This window comes from Eurosta solidaginis, chromosome X, assembly GCF_040869045.1.
Source record: "Eurosta solidaginis isolate ZX-2024a chromosome X, ASM4086904v1, whole genome shotgun sequence".
Classification (NCBI taxonomy): domain Eukaryota; kingdom Metazoa; phylum Arthropoda; class Insecta; order Diptera; family Tephritidae; genus Eurosta; species Eurosta solidaginis.
In genome coordinates, this window is record NC_090324.1 from 115307692 (window position 1) to 115326384 (window position 18693).

Here is an 18693-nt window from a genome sequence, read left to right on the forward strand (position 1 = left end):
GTAAAATGTTTTCGCATAAAAATTTAACTCCTCATGTATTTGATAATTTGGAATAAATTGAATGATTGAAACTAAATGTTTTAATTGAAAAATATCACGAAAGCATTAAACACAGAAAAAAAGTTCAGGAATTTACAATCGTACAATCAACAAATGAATTATTTTCCTTTGGAAAATGTAACTGCAAGTTAAAAACAACAGAATGATCATCTGGTTTAATACCAAACCATTTAAAAGAATTTATGATGGACCAACATAATGATAGAAAATTCACAATACCTGAATATATGGATGACATTGTAGAAGAAACACCTACAACAATACCAAAAATGCCAACAGTTAATGATGATCCAACATACGAACCACTTGGAACAGATATGGAAACAGGTGAAGCACAAATTGCAAATGAAGCAGTTGCAGAAGTATATGTTACAATGAAACGAGGACATTATACTCAACGATACGATGCTATAAATTTTGCTATGATGTGTGACAGATTCGGTGTTTCAGATAGAGTTGCTTCATATTTAGCAACAGCCCTTTTCGAAGATATAAATTTTCGAGATGTTCGTGGTGAACTTGTCATAATAGATAAATCTAAATTTGCAAGAGAAAAAATTAAAGCTAGAGATGAAGTGCTTCGTAAACGAGGTAATGGTCTAGTTAAGGGGTTGACTGCTAATACCCTGCCAAAAACGCATATTGCCCTCGGCAACAATAATCCGAAGGCGGAAAAGAAAAATTGTATCTCTGCCCGGAGATATTTGCAGTTGAATTTGGCGATTTTCATGTGGTTGTTGTAATGTTGGTGTAGCCACAAAAAAAATTGTGAACATAAGTGTTTTGCTCGGCCGAATGCCGCGAATGCAGAAATGTGTTCTGCGCAAAATTTTTATGGATACCACCCCCGGTTTCGGGGGGACCCGAGGGTAATTTTTCGGTTTTTCGTTAATATCTTTTGAACCAGTTAAAATGTTTACTTTCCGCCTCCGGATTATTAATACTGATGTTAAGACACGTCGTTTGACACCTCTTTCGATATTTTTGGTAGCGTATTAGCAGTCGATCCCTCAACTAGACTTTTACCGTAAACGATACATAGATTCCAACATAACTGCATTTTCTTTCGATGGCAGAAAAAATTATCCATTAACTAGAGAGAAAATTAATGAGAAATTTCATACAAATATGGTAAAAGAAGCCCATTTAGTTGTTCTAAAAGAGCCTAATTCTGAGTTACTTGGATATGTTAATTTGGCTGAAGAAGAAAATGCAAAACACAAATTAAAACAAGTAAGGAAGGCTAAGTTCGGGTGTAACCGAACATTATATACTCAGCTGAGAGCCATGGAGACAAAATAAGGGAAAATCACTATGTAGGAAAATGAACCTAGGGTAACCCGGGAATGTGTTTGTATGACATGTGTATAAAATGGAAGGTATTAAAGAGTATTTTAAGAGGGAGTGGGCCATAGTTCTATAGGTGGACACCATTTAGGGATATCGCCATAAAGGTGGACCAGGGCTGACTCTAGAATTTGTTTGTACGATATGGGTATCAAATGAAAGATGTTAATGAGAATTTTAAAAGGCGTGGGCTTAGTTCTCTAGGTGGACGCCTTTTCGAGATATCTCCATAAAGGTGGAAAAGGGGTGACTCTCGAATTTGTTTGTACGATACGGGTATCAAATGAAAGGTGTTAATGAGTATTTTAAAAGGGAGTGGGCCTTAGTTCTATAGGTGGACGCCTTTTCGAGATATCGCCATAAAGGTGAACCAGGGGTGACTCTAGAATTTGTTTGTACGATATGGTTATCAAATGAAAGGTGTTAATAAGTATTTTAAAAGGGAGTGGGCCTTAGTTCTATAGGTGGGCGCCATTTCGAGATATCACCATAAAGGTGGACCAGGGGTGACTTTAGAAGTTGTTTGTACGATATGGGTATCAAATGAAAGGTGTTAATGAGTATTTTAAAAGGGCGTGGGCCTTAGTTCTATAGGTGGACGCCTTTTCGAGATATCGCCATAAGGGTGGACCAGGGGTGCCTCTAGAATGCGGTTGTACAATCTTACATCATCTGAATCCACTTTATCTCATATACTTGAACACGATATTATTGCATTTAGTTTATCATGTGAATTAAATAATCGGAATTTACCCTATAGTCGTGACATTTTAAAATTTTATTTTTTTTTAGTGATCATGCTAATTTTCAAAGTAAAATGTTTTCGCATAAAAATTTAACTCCTCATGTATTTGATAAATTGGCTGAAATTTGGAATAAATTGAATGATTGAAACTAAATGTTTTAATTGAAAAATATCACGAAAGCATTAAACACAGAAAAAAAGTTCAGGAATTTACAGCAATCGTACAATCAACAAATGAATTATTTTCCTTTGGAAAATGTAACTGCAAGTTAAAAACTACAGAATGATCATCTGGTTTAATACCAAACCATTTAAAAGAATTTATGATGGACCAACATAATGATAGAAAATTCACAATACCTGAATATATGGATGACATTGTAGAAGAAACACCTACAACAATACCAAAAATGCCAACAGTTAATGATGATCCAACATACGAACCACTTGGAACAGATATGGAAACAGGTGAAGCACAAATTGCAAATGAAGCAGTTGCAGAAGTATATGTTACAATGAAACGAGGACATTATACTCAACGATACGATGCTATAAATTTTGCTATGATGTGTGACAGATTCGGTGTTTCAGATAGAGTTGCTTCATATTTAGCAACAGCCCTTTTCGAAGATATAAATTTTCGAGATGTTCGTGGTGAACTTGTCATAATAGATAAATCTAAATTTGCAAGAGAAAAAATTAAAGCTAGAGATGAAGTGCTTCGTAAACGAGGTAATAGTCTAGTTAAGGGGTTGACTGCTAATACCCTGCCAAAAACGCATATTGCCCTCGGCAACAATAATCCGAAGGCGGAAAAGAAAAATTGTATCTCTGCCCGGAGATATTTGCAGTTGAATTTGGCGATTTTCATGTGGTTGTTGTAATGTTGGTGTAGCCACAAAAAAAATTGTGAACATAAGTGTTTTGCTCGGCCGAATGCCGCGAATGCAGAAATGTGTTCTGCGCAAAATTTTTATGGATACCACCCCCGGTTTCGGGGGGACCCGAGGGTAATTTTTCGGTTTTTCGTTAATATCTTTTGAACCAGTTAAAATGTTTACTTTCCGCCTCCGGATTATTAATACTGATGTTAAGACACGTCGTTTGACACCTCTTTCGATATTTTTGGTAGCGTATTAGCAGTCGATCCCTCAACTAGACTTTTACCGTAAACGATACATAGATTCCAACATAACTGCATTTTCTTTCGATGGCAGAAAAAATTATCCATTAACTAGAGAGAAAATTAATGAGAAATTTCATACAAATATGGTAAAAGAACCCCATTTAGTTGTTCTAAAAGAGCCTAATTCTGAATTACTTGGATATGTTAATTTGGCTGAAGAAGAAAATGCAAAACACAAATTAAAACAAGTAAGGAAGGCTAAGTTCGGGTGTAACCGAACATTATATACTCAGCTGAGAGCCATGGAGACAAAATAAGGGAAAATCACTATGTAGGAAAATGAACCTAGGGTAACCCGGGAATGTGTTTGTATGACATGTGTATAAAATGGAAGGTATTAAAGAGTATTTTAAGAGGGAGTGGGCCATAGTTCTATAGGTGGACACCATTTAGGGATATCGCCATAAAGGTGGACCAGGGCTGACTCTAGAATTTGTTTGTACGATATGGGTATCAAATGAAAGATGTTAATGAGAATTTTAAAAGGCGTGGGCTTAGTTCTCTAGGTGGACGCCTTTTCGAGATATCTCCATAAAGGTGGAAAAGGGGTGACTCTCGAATTTGTTTGTACGATACGGGTATCAAATGAAAGATGTTAATGAGTATTTTAAAAGGGAGTGGGCCTTAGTTCTATAGGTGGACGCCTTTTCGAGATATCGCCATAAAGGTGAACCAGGGGTGACTCTAGAATTTGTTTGTACGATATGGTTATCAAATGAAAGGTGTTAATAAGTATTTTAAAAGGGAGTGGGCCTTAGTTCTATAGGTGGGCGCCATTTCGAGATATCACCATAAAGGTGGACCAGGGGTGACTTTAGAAGTTGTTTGTACGATATGGGTATCAAATGAAAGGTGTTAATGAGTATTTTAAAAGGGCGTGGGCCTTAGTTCTATAGGTGGACGCCTTTTCGAGATATCGCCATAAGGGTGGACCAGGGGTGCCTCTAGAATGCGGTTGTACAATCTTACATCATCTGAATCCACTTTATCTCATATACTTGAACACGATATTATTGCATTTAGTTTATCATGTGAATTAAATAATCGGAATTTACCCTATAGTCGTGACATTTTAAAATTTTATTTTTTTTTAGTGATCATGCTAATTTTCAAAGTAAAATGTTTTCGCATAAAAATTTAACTCCTCATGTATTTGATAAATTGGCTGAAATTTGGAATAAATTGAATGATTGAAACTAAATGTTTTAATTGAAAAATATCACGAAAGCATTAAACACAGAAAAAAAGTTCAGGAATTTACAGCAATCGTACAATCAACAAATGAATTATTTTCCTTTGGAAAATGTAACTGCAAGTTAAAAACAACAGAATGATCATCTGGTTTAATACCAAACCATTTAAAAGAATTTATGATGGACCAACATAATGATAGAAAATTCACAATACCTGAATATATGGATGACATTGTAGAAGAAACACCTACAACAATACCAAAAATGCCAACAGTTAATGATGATCCAACATACGAACCACTTGGAACAGATATGGAAACAGGTGAAGCACAAATTGCAAATGAAGCAGTGCTGACTCTAGAATTTGTTTGTACGATATGGGTATCAAATTAAAGATGTTAATGAGAATTTTAAAAGGCGTGGCTTAGTTCTCTAGGTGGACGCCTTTTCGAGATATCTCCATAAAGGTGGACAAGGGGTGACTCTCGAATTTGTTTGTACGATACGGGTATCAAATGAAAGGTGTTAATGAGTATTTTAAAAGGGAGTGGGCCTTAGTTCTATAGGTGGACGCCTTTTCGAGATATCGCCATAAAGGTGAACCAGGGGTGACTCTAGAATTTGTTTGTACGATATGGTTATCAAATGAAAGGTGTTAATAAGTATTTTAAAAGGGAGTGGGCCTTAGTTCTATAGGTGGGCGCCATTACGAGATATCGCCATAAAGGTGGACCAGGGGTGACTTTAGAAGTTGTTTGTACGATATGGGTATCAAATGAAAGGTGTTAATGAGTATTTTAAAAGGGCGTGGGCCTTAGTTCTATAGGTGGACGCCTTTTCGAGATATCGCCATAAGGGTGGACCAGGGGTGACTCTAGAATGCGTTTGTACAATCTTGGTATCAAACGAAAGGTGTTAATGAGTATTTTAAAAGGGAGTGGGCCTTAGTTCTATGGGTGGACACCTTTTCGGGATATCGCCATAAAGGTGGACAAGGGGTGACTCTACAATTTGTTTGTACGATATAGTATCAAATGAAAGGTGTTAATGAGTATTTTAAAAGAGCGTGGGCCTTAGTTCTATAGGTGGACGCCTTTTCGAGATATCGTCATAAAGGTGGACCAGGGGTGACTCTAGAATTTGTTTGTACGTTATGGGTATCAAATGAAAGGTGTTAATGAGTATTCTAAAAGAGAGTGGGCCTTAGTTCTATAGGTGGACGCCTTTTCGAGATAGCGTTATAAAGGTGGACCAGGGTTGACTCTAGAATGCGTTTGTACAATATGCGTATCAAACAAAAGGTGATAAGGAGTATTTTAAAAGGTAGTGGGCCTTAGTTCTATAGGTGGACGCCTTTTCCAGATATCGCCTTAAAGGTGGACCAGGGGTAACTCTATAATGTGTTTGTACGATATGGGTATCAAATTAAAGGTATTAGTGAGGGTTTTAAAAGGGAGTGGTTGTAGTTGTATATGTGAAGGCGTTTTCGAGATATCGACCAAAATGTGGACCAGGGTGACCCAGAACATCATATGTCGGATACCGCTAATTTATTTATATATGTAATACCACGAACAATATTCCTGCCATGATTCCAAATTTTTCGATTTCGCCCTGTAGTACTTTTTCATTTTCTTCTACTTAATATGGTAGGTGTCACACCCATTTAACAAAGTTTTTTTCTAAAGTTATATTTTGCGTCAATAAACCAATCCAATTACCATATTTCGACCCTTTTTCGTATTTGGTATAGAATTATGGCATTTTTTTAATTTTTCGTAATTTTCGAAATCGAAAAAGTGGGCGCGGTCATAGTCGGATTTCGGCCATTTTTTACACCAACACCAACGGACGGACATGGCACAATAAAATTTTTTTTCGATACTGATGATTTTGATATATGGAAGTCTATATCTATCTCGATTCCCTTATACCTGTACAACCAACCGTTATCCAATCAAAGTTACTATACCCTGTGAACTCTGCTCAACTGAGTATAAAAACATGTAAGGAAGGCTAGGTTCGGGTGTAACCGAACATTACATACTCAGCTAAAAACTATGGAGACAAAATACGGGAAAATCACCATGTAGGAAAATGAACCTAGGGTAACCCTGGAATGTGTTTGTATGACATTCTTATCAAATGGAAGGTATTAAAAATAACAAGTAATGAAGGTTAAGTTCGGGTGTAACCGAACATTACATACTCAGTTGAGAGCTATGGTGACAACATAAGGGAAAATAACCATGTAGGAAAATGAACCGAGGGAAACCCTGGAATGTGTTTGTATGACATGTGTATCAAATGAAAGGCATTAAAGAGTATTTTATGAGGGAGTGGGCCATAGTTCTATAGGTGGACGCCATTTAGGGATATAGCCATAAAGGTGGATCAGGGTTGACTCTAGAATGCGTTTGTACGATATGGGTATCAAATGAAAGGTATTAATGAGTATTTTAAAAGGGAGTGGACCTAAGTTCTATAGATGGACGCCTTTTCGAGATATCGCCGTAAAGATGGACCAGGGGTAACTCTAGAATGCGTTTGTACGATATGGGTATCAAATGAAAGGTGTTAATGAGCATTTTAAAAGGGAGTAATCCTTAGTTCCATAGGTGGACGCCGTTTCGAGATATCGCCATAAAGGTGGACCAGGGGTGACGCTAGAATTTGTTTGTGCAATATGGGTATCAAACGAAAGGAGTTAATGAGTATTTTAAGAGGGAGTGGGCCTAAGTTCTATAGATGGACGCCGCCCTTTCGAGATATCGCCGTAAAGATGGACCAGGGGTAACTCTAGAATGCGTTTGTACGATATGGGTATCAAATGAAAGGTGTTAATGAGCATTTTAAAAGGGAGTAATCCTTAGTTCCATAGGTGGACGCTGTTTCGAGATATAGCCATAAAGGTGGACCAGGGGTGACTCTAGAATTCGTTTGTGCAATATGGGTATCAAACGAAAGGAGTTAATGAGTATTTTAAGAGGGAGTGGGCCTTAGTTCTATAGGTGGACGCCGTTTCGAGATATCGCCATAAAGGTGGGCCAGGGGTAACTCTAGAATTCGTTTGTGCAATATGGGTATCAAACGAAAGGAGTTAATGAGTATTTTAAGAGGGAGTGGGCCTTTCTGGACCAGGGGTGACTCTAGACTTTGTTTGTACGATATGGGTATCAAATGAAAGGTGTTAATGAGTATTTTTAAAAGGGAGTGGGCCTTCGTTCTATAGGTGTTCGCCTTTTCGAAATATCGCCATAAAGGTGGACCAGGGGTGACTCTAGAATGAGTTTGTAGGATATGGGTATCAAATTAAAGGTATTAATGAGAGTTTTAAAAGAGAGTGGTGGTAGTTGTATATGCGAAGGCGTTTTCCAGATATCGACCAAAATGTTGACCAGGGTGACCCAGAACATCATCTGTTGTATACCGCTAATTTATTTATATATGTAATACCTGCCAAGATTTTAAGGGTTTTTTATTTCGCCCTGCAGAACTTTTTCATTTTCTTCTACTTAATATGGTAGGTGTCACAACCATTTTATAAAGTTTTTTCTAAAGTTATATTTCGCGTCAATAAAACAATCCAATTACCTTACCATATTTCATCCCTTTTTTCGTATTTGGTATAGAATTATGGCATTTTTTTCATTTTTCGTAATTTTCGATATCGAAAAAGTGGGCGTGGTCATAGTCGGATTTCGTTCATTTTTCATACCAAGATAAAGTGAGTTCAGATAAGTACGTGAACTGAGTTTAGTAAAGATATATCGATTTTTGCTCAAGTTATCGTGTTAACGGCCATGCGGAAGGGACGACTGTGTATAAAAACTGGGCGTGACATCAACCGATTTCGCCCATTTTCACAGAAAACAGTTAACGCCATAAAATATATGCCCCTACCAAATTTCAAAAGGATTGGTTAATTTTTGTTTGACTTATGGCGTTAAAAGTGTCCTAGACAAATTAAATGAAAAAGGGCGGAGCCACGCCCATTTTTAAATTTTCTTTTGTTTTTGTATTTTGTTGCACCATATCATTACTGGAGTTGAATCTTGACATAATTTACATATATACTGTAAAGATATTAAATTTTTTGTTAAAATTTTACTTTAAAAAAAATTTTTTTTTTAAAGTGGGCGTGGTCCTTCTCCGATTTTGCTAATTTTTATTAAGCGTATATATAGTAATAAGAGTAACGTTCGTGCCAAATTTCATCATGATATCTTCAACGACTGCCAAATTACAGATTGCAAAATTTTAAATTACCTTCTTTTAAAAGTGGGCGGTGCCACGCCCATTGTCCAAAATTTTACTAATTTTCTATTTTGCGTCATAAGTTCAACTCATCTACCAAGTTTCGTCGCTTTATCGGTCTTTTGTAATGAATTATCGCACTTTTTCGGTTTTTCGAAATTTTCGATATGGAAAAAGTGGGCGTGGTTATAGTCCGATATCGTTCATTTTAAATAGCGATCTGAGATGAGTGCTCAGGAACCTACGTACCAAATTTCATCAAGATACCTCAAAATTTACTCAAGTTATCGTGTTAACGGACGGACGGACGGACGGACGGACGGACATGGCTCAATCAAATTTTTTTTCGATACTGATTATTTTGATATATGGAAGTCTATATCTATCTCGATTCCTTTATATATGTATAACCAACCGTTATCCAATCAAACTTAATATACTCTGTGAGCTCTGCTCAACTGAGTATAAAAAAAAGGGAGTGGGCCATAGTCCACCTGACGCCATTTAGGGATATAGCCATAAAGGTGGATCAGGGTTGACTCTAGAATGCGTTTGTACGATATGGGTATCAAATGAAAGGTATTAATGAGTATTTTAAAAGGGAGTGGACCTAAGTTCTATAGATGGACGCCTTTTCGAGATATCGTCATAAAGGTGGACCAGGGGTGACTCTAGAATTTGTTTGTACGATATGGGTATCAAATGAAAGGTGTTAATGAGTATTTTAAAAGGGAGTGGGACTTAGTTCTATAGGTGGACGCCTTTTCGAGATATCATTATAAAGGTGGACCAGGGTTGACTCTATAATGCGTTTGTACAATATGGGTATCAAACGAAAGGTGATAATGAGTATTTTAAAAGGGAGTGGGCCTTAGTTCTATAGGTGGACGCCTTTTCGAGATATCGCCATAAAGGTGGACCAGGGGTGACTGTAAACTGTGTTTGTACGATATGGGTATCAAATAAAGGTATTAGTGAGAGTTTTAAAAGGGAGTGGTGGTAGTTGTATATGTGAAGGCGTTTTCGAGATATTGACCAAAATGTAGACCATTTTGACCCAGAATATCATCTGTCGGGTACCGCTAATTTATTTATATATGTAATACCACGAACAGTATTAATGCCAAGATTCCAAGGGCTTTTGATTTCGCCTTGCACACATTTTTCATTTCCTTCTACTGAATATGGTAGATGTCACACACGTTTTACAAAGTTTTTTTCTAAAGTTATATTTTGTGTCAATAAACCAATCCAATTACCATGTTTCATCCCTTTTTTCGTATTTATAGAATTATGGCATTTTTTTCATTTTTCGTAATTTTCAATATCGAAAAAGTGGGCGTGGTCATAGTTGGATTTCGGCCATTTTTAATACCAATACAAAGTGAGTTCAGATAAGTACGTGAACTAAGTTTAGTAAAGATATATCGATTTTTGCTCAAGTTATCGTGTTAAGGGCCGAGCGGAAGGATAGACGGTCGACTGTGTATAAAAACTGGGCGTGGCTTCAACCGATTTCGCCCTTTTTCACAGAAAACAGTTATAGTCCTAGAATCTAAGCCCTACCAAATTTCACAAGGATTGGTGAATTTTTGTTCGACTTATGGCATTAAAATTATCGTAGACAAATTAAATGAAAAAGGGCGGAGCCACGCCCATTTTGAAATTTTCTTTTATTTTTGTATTTTTTTGCACCATATCATTACTGGAGTTGAATGTTGACATAATTGACAAATATACTGTAAAGATATTAAATTTTTTGTTAAAATTTGACTTACAAAAACAAAATTTTTTAAGTGGGCGTGGTCGCTCTCCGATTTTGCTAATTTTTATTAAGCTACATATAGTAATAGGAGTAACGTTCCTGCCAAATTGCATCGTGATATCTTCAACGACTGCCAAATTGCAGCTTGCAAAACTTTTAAATTACCTTCTTTTAAAAGTGGGCGGTGGAACGCCCATTGTCCAAAATTTTAGTAATTTTCTATTTTGCGTCATAAGTTCAACTCGCCTACCAAGTTTCATCGCTTTATCCGTCTTTGGTAATGAATTATCGCACTTTTTCGGTTTTTCGATCTGAGATGATTGCCTATCAACCTATATACCAAATTTCATCAAGATACCTCAAAATTTACTGAAGTTATCGTGTTAACAGACAGACGGACGGACGGACATGGCTCAATCATTTTTTTTTTTTTTTTGATGCTGATGATTTTCATATATGGAAGTCTATATCTATCTCGATTCCTTTAACATGTACAACCAACCGTTATCCAATCAAAGGTAATACACTCTGTGAGCTCTGCTCAACTGAGTATAATTAAATGAATGTAATTTACTTAATATTGTAGATGGTGTAATCCAAAATAATTCATATTACGCTCATCCAGAAAACATTTTGTTAACAATGTTGTTTGATGATAGAAAACCATACGTGATCAAAAAAATTGTATACTATCAAGAAAAAATACTTGATCCAACTAAACTCAGAGTTAAAAAAAATATAATATCAATTTTAATGCTTCAGATTATTCTGATATGATAGATCTGAATGACGATAATTTACTATCTGAACCGACATTCACAAGAAATATTCCATACGATCACTTGGTACAATTCTCAGATTAGGATGAGACAACACTAGATGATCCTAATATTCCAATGCATATACAAGGAACAGAAAGATATGTACAGTTGTTAACATCTGTTTCCAAACATGTTATAGAAAAAAAAACCTGAAGGTGTTATAGTTGTTACAGCAGAAAGTCGTGAAAAACAACCACGAATGGAGAGCAAAAAAGATTTTTAAAGATAATAACATAACATTACTTTTATTTTGAAAAATACGCTAAAATGGTCAATTCTAAGTAAAAAAATAATTTTTTAAATAAATTACATTAAAATAATAATAACATAAAAATTGTGTTTTTTTGCTTATTACTTGAAAATTTAGGTTTTTTTTTTAATTTTATTCTACTAAAACGAATTCGAAACAAGTAAAGGTGCCTAAGTTCGGGTGTAACCGAACATTATATACTCAGCGTGAACTTGAATTGTACATTTCATTTCAGATAAATTACTTTTCTACATAACACGGGGCACCGCCCGTTTAAAAAAAAAATGTCTCCCCATTTCCTCTTACAATAAAACTTGATAAGTGAAATATCATTGATTCAAAACTATTTTTTTGCTAAGTTATAGCTTATTGTTCTAGTCCACGATCCTTTTAAACTTGTTTATATCTAAGTTGCCGTGGTCTTTAACCGATCCCGTCCATTTTTACTAGAAATATTTTCTGCTATAAGAAAACATGTGACCCGGCCTACGAAAAGGCTTATGACTGAAAAAAAATGTTCCTCTTTTTTTCTGGTTTCGATAGTTTTTTTTTTTATCTTTAACAGCTGTTTCTCTCAATTTCTCTTTTGAGTCATAAGCCACCTTTTCATAGGCCGGGTCACATATTTGTACACAATTTCAGTACGATAAATTAATTTTTCTTCGAGTTATGGCTCCCGAAACATAGAAAATTGCTTAGTCATAAAAAGGGCGGTGCCACACCCATTTTCAAAAATTTGAGTATTTTCCAATTTAATTTTATTATTCAATTTAGAAAGTAAAATTCTATTGATACAAAGCTCTTTTTCGCTAAGATATAGCTTATTATTTTCATCTACGACCATTTTAAAAATCTTTTATATAAAAGTGGACGTGGTCCTTAACCGATCTCTTCCATTTTTTCTAGAATACTTTCCTGCTATAGGGAAAAGTTGTGTACCAAATTTTATTACGATCCGTTATTTTTCTTCGAGTTATGGCTCCCGAAACATAGAAAATTGCTTAGTCATAAAAGGGGCGGTGCCACACCCATTTTCAAAAATTTTAGTATTTTCCGGTTTAATGTTATTATTCAATTTAGAAAGTAAAATTCCATTGAGACAAAGCCTTTTTTTGCTAAGACATAGCTTATTATTTTCGTCCACGACCCTTTTAAAAAAATTTTATATAAAAGTGGGCGTGGTCTTTAACCGATCTCGTCCATTTTTTCTAGAAATATTTCCTGCTATAGGGAAAATTTGTGGACCAAATTTTATTACGATCCGTTAATTTTTCTTCGAGTTATGGCTCCCGAAACATAGAAAATTGCTTAGTCGTAAGTCGCGGTGCCACGCCCATTTTTTTAAATTTGAAGTTTTTCCTATTTACTGTTATAAATACACCTGAGAAATAAAATACCATTGATATGAAGCTCTTTTTTTGCAAAGATATATATTCGTCCACGACCTTTTAAAAATATTTTATATAAAAGTGGGCGTGGTCCTTAACCGATTTCGTTAATTTTTCCTCAAAGCATTCCTTATAGTATAGGCAACCTCTCTGCCGAATTTTGCTACAAGAGGTTTAACGATTTTTGATTTATGATTAATAATATTTGTAAAATTGATTTTATCACAAGTGGGCGGCGCCACGCCCATTTTAAAAAATTTCCAAATTTGTGTCAAGAGTCTCGCTATCAGTCTAGTCGTCAAATTTCAATATTCTAGGCGTATTATTTACAAAATAATCAGGTTTTTTGTGTTCTCCAAAATGTTATATATATAAAAGATAGGCGTGGTTATCATCCGATTTCATTTTCACCACCAATCTATTCTGGGTCCAGATAAGCTCATGTACCAAATTTGGTGAAGATATCTCGATATTTAGTCAAGTTATCGTGTTAACGGACAGACGGACGGACGGACGGACATACGGATGGACGGACATGGTTGAATCAAATTTTTTTTCGATACTGATGATTTTGATATATGGAAGTCTATATCTATCTCGCGATTCCTTTATACCTGTACAACCAACCGTTATCCAATCAAAGTTAATATGCTCTGTGTGCAAAGAACTGTGAGTATAAAAAGAAAAACTGTCTGAACGAAAGTTGTTGGAAATATTCTTTTTAGGCTAATTTCTCATAATTTAAGCCTGATGTCTCTACTAAAATTCAGAAAACATTAAAGACATTAATACAGATTCTGAAATGTACGTAAAATACCTTTCAAGTCCAACATGATATTTTTCCTATAATTCTATTAGAAGCTATAAAGATTTTTTGGCCAAACCCCTACATTCATATGGCAAAATATCTATTTTGCAAAAGTGGGGGTCTCGAAATCGGACTTAGAGCTATGGTGTCTTCAGCAATTTTTCTTACAATCATCTGTAGACTACGTTTTTGCTATACTCCTGATGAAAAAATCCATCCATACAATTTAACCCGCTCTAATATACATATATATATACTATATACTTGGACGAGTTCTCCTCTACCAAAATGTTTACCCAAATATTTTTTTTGGCCTTCTGTGGGGGCGATAACCACTAGCCTTTCGGAATTTGGACGAGTGCTCCATATCAAATTTGTTTCAGCCTAATTTTTGGCGGCCCTGCGATTATACAAAAGGATCGTATAACATCTAGTGACACAACTTCAACAGCAAGGGCGTCAAGGTCAGATACTGCTTCATTAGCACTATTGCTTACATCAACTGCACATCCCCCAACTATATTCAACTCATCGCAAAACACCCTCGCCGTGCTGTGCACATATTCAAGAGAGTATTGTTGAAGAACCAAAAGACTGCAACGAGGAATCGCAGGCCGTTTCCTTAACCCAACTACCAAAAGAAAAAACAGGGAAATACCCAGAAACTAGGAAAGAGTCGATAGCGCAAAGTACCGACATAGTTCATACCGACAAACCTCGTTTCTACTCGTCTATTTTGGGTGGTAATAAACCTTACAACGTCGTGTCGTGTTGACACAAGCTCAACGTAAAGAATATCCAGTTGAAGTAGGTCGGCGTTTCACATTCACACCTAGTGAGGAAAGTTCTAGTGATTCCGATTCGGATTCGGACGGCACTAAACTAATTGTTGATGAAAAACCCTTGGTATCCGAAGATAAACGCCTTTCACTACGTTTACGAAGTACACCATCACCTTTGGAAAACCAACACCACCTCCGCCTCTAGGTCCAGCAGTATGCTGCAGTGTACTACAACGAACGCCAAAATTAGCACCAAGTCATCCAGATCGTAAAGGTCAACACGAAGTTTATTGCCACCAGGTTCATTCGATCACCTCGGACCAGAGCGCAACAACCACCAACAGCACCAACACAGCGTGCCCAAGACCGCGCGCCATAACCAACAACAGCGACAACTTCACCAGCAACAACAACATCACCAGTAACCATGCCGGCAGAGGCGGCTATGTAAGTACCAGCAATGTATAAACTTAGATATAATTAGTCAAAGAAGCTTCTAAGTAATACTTAGAGAGTTTTATACAGTCCGGTTAAACTATTTAACAAGGGTCGATTTTTTTGTGAAATTGTAGTATTGAATACTTGAAATAGTTAGCTTTACAACAAGGGGCATACATTTTTTTTTATCATTTTAATAATATTTTATTGCTTTAAAATGATTGAAGTTAGATCTACAAGTTTTTATTCATAAAAAGCGTCTTTATCATTTGAAAAGTTTTAGCGTTCCATTTTGGAGCTCAACCATAAATTAATAAAAAAAAAATTATGCCCGAATTTGCTAAAAGGATTTCAAACTTTTTCTGATATCATACAAATACAATATATATATATATATATATATATATACATATGAATCACTATTGCTTGCAATATCTTTCGAACAACAAGGAAATAATATACGTGCATGTAATACATATTGCTATCGCAATTTCATCTTTATTGCTTTTGTAACAAATTTTCTTAGTACATATTACATATTATTATCATTATACTATGCGCATCATACCAAATTGATATTTTGTTACACTCATAAATAAGTTCTACTACAACAACATAATAATTTTGTAAGAGAGCCCCAAGTATCGAAATTTGTATCCAAACTTTATAGTCCTAAAAGATGTTTTGTGAATGGAAAAAAAAAATTTCAACCAAATTCTTACTTTGTATGTAGTATATTTCCTATACATAAGTACATTTAATTACATATTTTTTCTCACACAAGGCGTTTATAACGATTATCAAAAAAAACAAAAAACATAAATATATGTATAATTTGAAATATTACGAGCAAAATTAAGAGAAAAGAAAAGAACCCCCAACAGAACAAGCTTAGCCAGACTTGAGTATTCATATTAGATTTCGTTTTCGACTTCGGCCCAATAAAGTGTGAACTGTTGGATCATTTTTTTTCTCTCACTTTCTACACTACACACACTTGCATACATTTTCATAGTGTAAATAGCTATTCGTAATTCAACATATTTTTGTCTCGTGCTGAATTTGTCTTGGGACGATGCTATAAGCAGCCTTATTTTGGCTTTGGAGCCCATGCTGTAGCCCCTGGTTAAGAAACCTGCACTATCTTATATTTTTTAGTTGCATACATACGTTAATAGAAATGAAATGTCAATAAATTGTGTATTCTAAAATGGGAATGCTGACAGTCTTTCTGATTTAGAAGGCACTAGGTAAACCAGGTAAGGTGCCACCGAATTTTTAGGTGCGTCGGTGGCCATGGTTTTTGAGGGTGGGACAAAGCACCGGGCGTCGCAACACCACCCGCGGCGCCCCCTATATATATTCGACCCATTTCTTTTTTTGTTTGTTTTCTTTTAAATTTTCAGCGGTTTTTTGAGTTTGATTTTCAGCGTTGGTAACCGGCCATGACCGGTTCGGTAATTTTTTTTGCGGTTATTTTTTTTTTTTGAATTTAAATTTTGAATGTTGTAACGGTCTGTCCGTGACATCCGGTTCGGCCGGATGTTGGTTTAATTTGAATTTGTAAGCGTTTTGAATTCGTTCTGCGCTTTTTGTCAGTTTTTTTTAAAGGCATGATAGGAACTTTTTTTTTTGTTATGGCGCAGGACAGCAAGGTTGGCAAGAACCCAGCCCAGCCGACATCACTAGCCACTGTGCACCACAATATCATGCCGACTGCCTTCCTTGCTGCTCTCATAGGAAATGCGTTTCCATAACAGATGGCGCCCAACGTGATTTGGTGCCCGAGGCGCTGTCGCGCTGGTCATTGTGGTCAACTTGTGAAGTTGACCATCCCATCAGTCCCAGGTGTGCAGCCGCAGGAGCAGCCACCTGCGTTGCGGTGGGATGGTTGGACGGATCAAGTTGTCCAGAATGATCATCGATGACAGTTGCTGAGGACGCCAATTCAGATGGCGCCCAAGGGGTTTTGGTGCCTGAGGCGCTGTCGCGCTGGTCATTCCTGGTCAACTTGTGAAGTTGACCATCCCACCTGTCCGAGGTGAGCAGCCGCAGGAGCAGCCACCTGCGTTGCGGTGGGATGGTTGGATGGATCAAGTTGTCCAGAGTGATCATCGTTGACAGTTGCTGAGGGCGCCATAACAGATGGCGCCCAACGTGGCACCTGAGGCGCTGGTCACGAGGGTCAGTCGGGTCAACCTGTGAAGTTGACCATCCCACCAGTCCGAGTGAGCAGCCACGGGAGCTGCCACCTACGATGCGGTGGGATGGTTGGACGGATCAGGTTGTCCGGGCTGGTCATCGGGGGCAGTAGCTTACGGAGCCATGTGACTTAACGTCAGTTATCCGGACTTTGTATTCACCCGGTGAGGCAGTGCTGCACGCACTTTGTTTTTTTTTCTAGTTGGGGTTTTTATGTTGCCGGAATGTTGTCCGTTAGTTGGCTTGGAATAATTTTGTCCGCTAATTGGGTTTTTTTTGTAATGTTTAAATTGTTATAGTTTTCTTATGCCGAATTTGTGTTGTCTTATATGAGTGTGTGTGTGAGTTGTACGGACCGCAGCTCATCCTACGTCTCAGGTTGTAGCACCGAAAACCACCTGGATTATGACGAGGGGAGCTGGGATCTACAGCGCCACCCTCTCCTGTCCCACCAGACTGGGGGAGCGGCCACGAAACCGATCCACCCATTGCGGCGGAGGCAGGAGGGGTGTCCGGTAAGAATGGAGAGGAGGCCTCAACACCCCCAACCAGTCCCAGGGGCGAGCCCCTGGAGACTGCCCCTGCGTTGCGGCTGGACGTGTTGAGACCAACCCGTGTGTGCCTGGAGCGGACCCTAGTGGCCCCAACCAGTCTCGGAGGGGGGCCTTAAGACCCCCTCGCATTGCGGTTGGGAGCACTAGGGACATGTATGAACGTATCCGTGTGATTTTTTTTAACTGTAGCCCGAGTGCCTTCGGGAAGGGGATGTCAGCGTTCCCATTGAATACTGAAGATACGCATAACCGATAATTATATTTCTTTTTTTCAGCTGATTTTTTACTTTTTTTTCCACAGCAGTTATTCTCCCGATTTTTTTTTCGCTCGCAAACTTTTTTTTGTATAGCCATTTTTTTATACCCTTCAACGTTTAGGGTATAGGGTGAAAGGGGGTGGATTTTAATTTTTTTTCCCCATAATCCCTAACTGCCTTACGTGGCAAAAGTTTTTGTTATCTACTACTTGACCAACTTTTTTCTGTGACTATGTCGCGCGAGCAGTCGTTCGGCCAACCGCGTCGGAATACTCCGTTTGGAAGTGCGGAGGGTTTCCGGGGAAGCCAGCACCGGGGCGGTAAAAATAGGGCTTTCCCCAAGGCCAGGCGTCCCTTGGTGGTGCACACCCCAGTAGGGGGGAAATACGGAGATCCCGCGGGAATGAACATGGGCTCGCACCTGAATGACCCTCGCGATAAAATGGACAGACCTGTATGTACCAGTAATCTTAATGCGCCCCTATTAAACGCGCATGATATCTCGGGGCTAATGACCAATGTGTCGACCTACGCACCGGATGGAGCTGGTGCCTTACCATTACACCAAGGAGTTGGAAACTTTAGAGAAGCTGCAGGTGACCGGGCGAATACCCCAGGAATGAAGAACGAAGCTACTCGT

The 18693-nt window shown here is 37.5% G+C and overlaps 1 pseudogene; it reads left to right on the forward strand.

Annotated features, from left to right (window-relative positions):
* The first annotated feature begins 245 nt into the window (after window positions 1–245).
* Window positions 246–18693, forward strand: part of LOC137235086 (transcription elongation factor SPT5-like) — a 31249-nt pseudogene continuing 12801 nt past the window's right edge.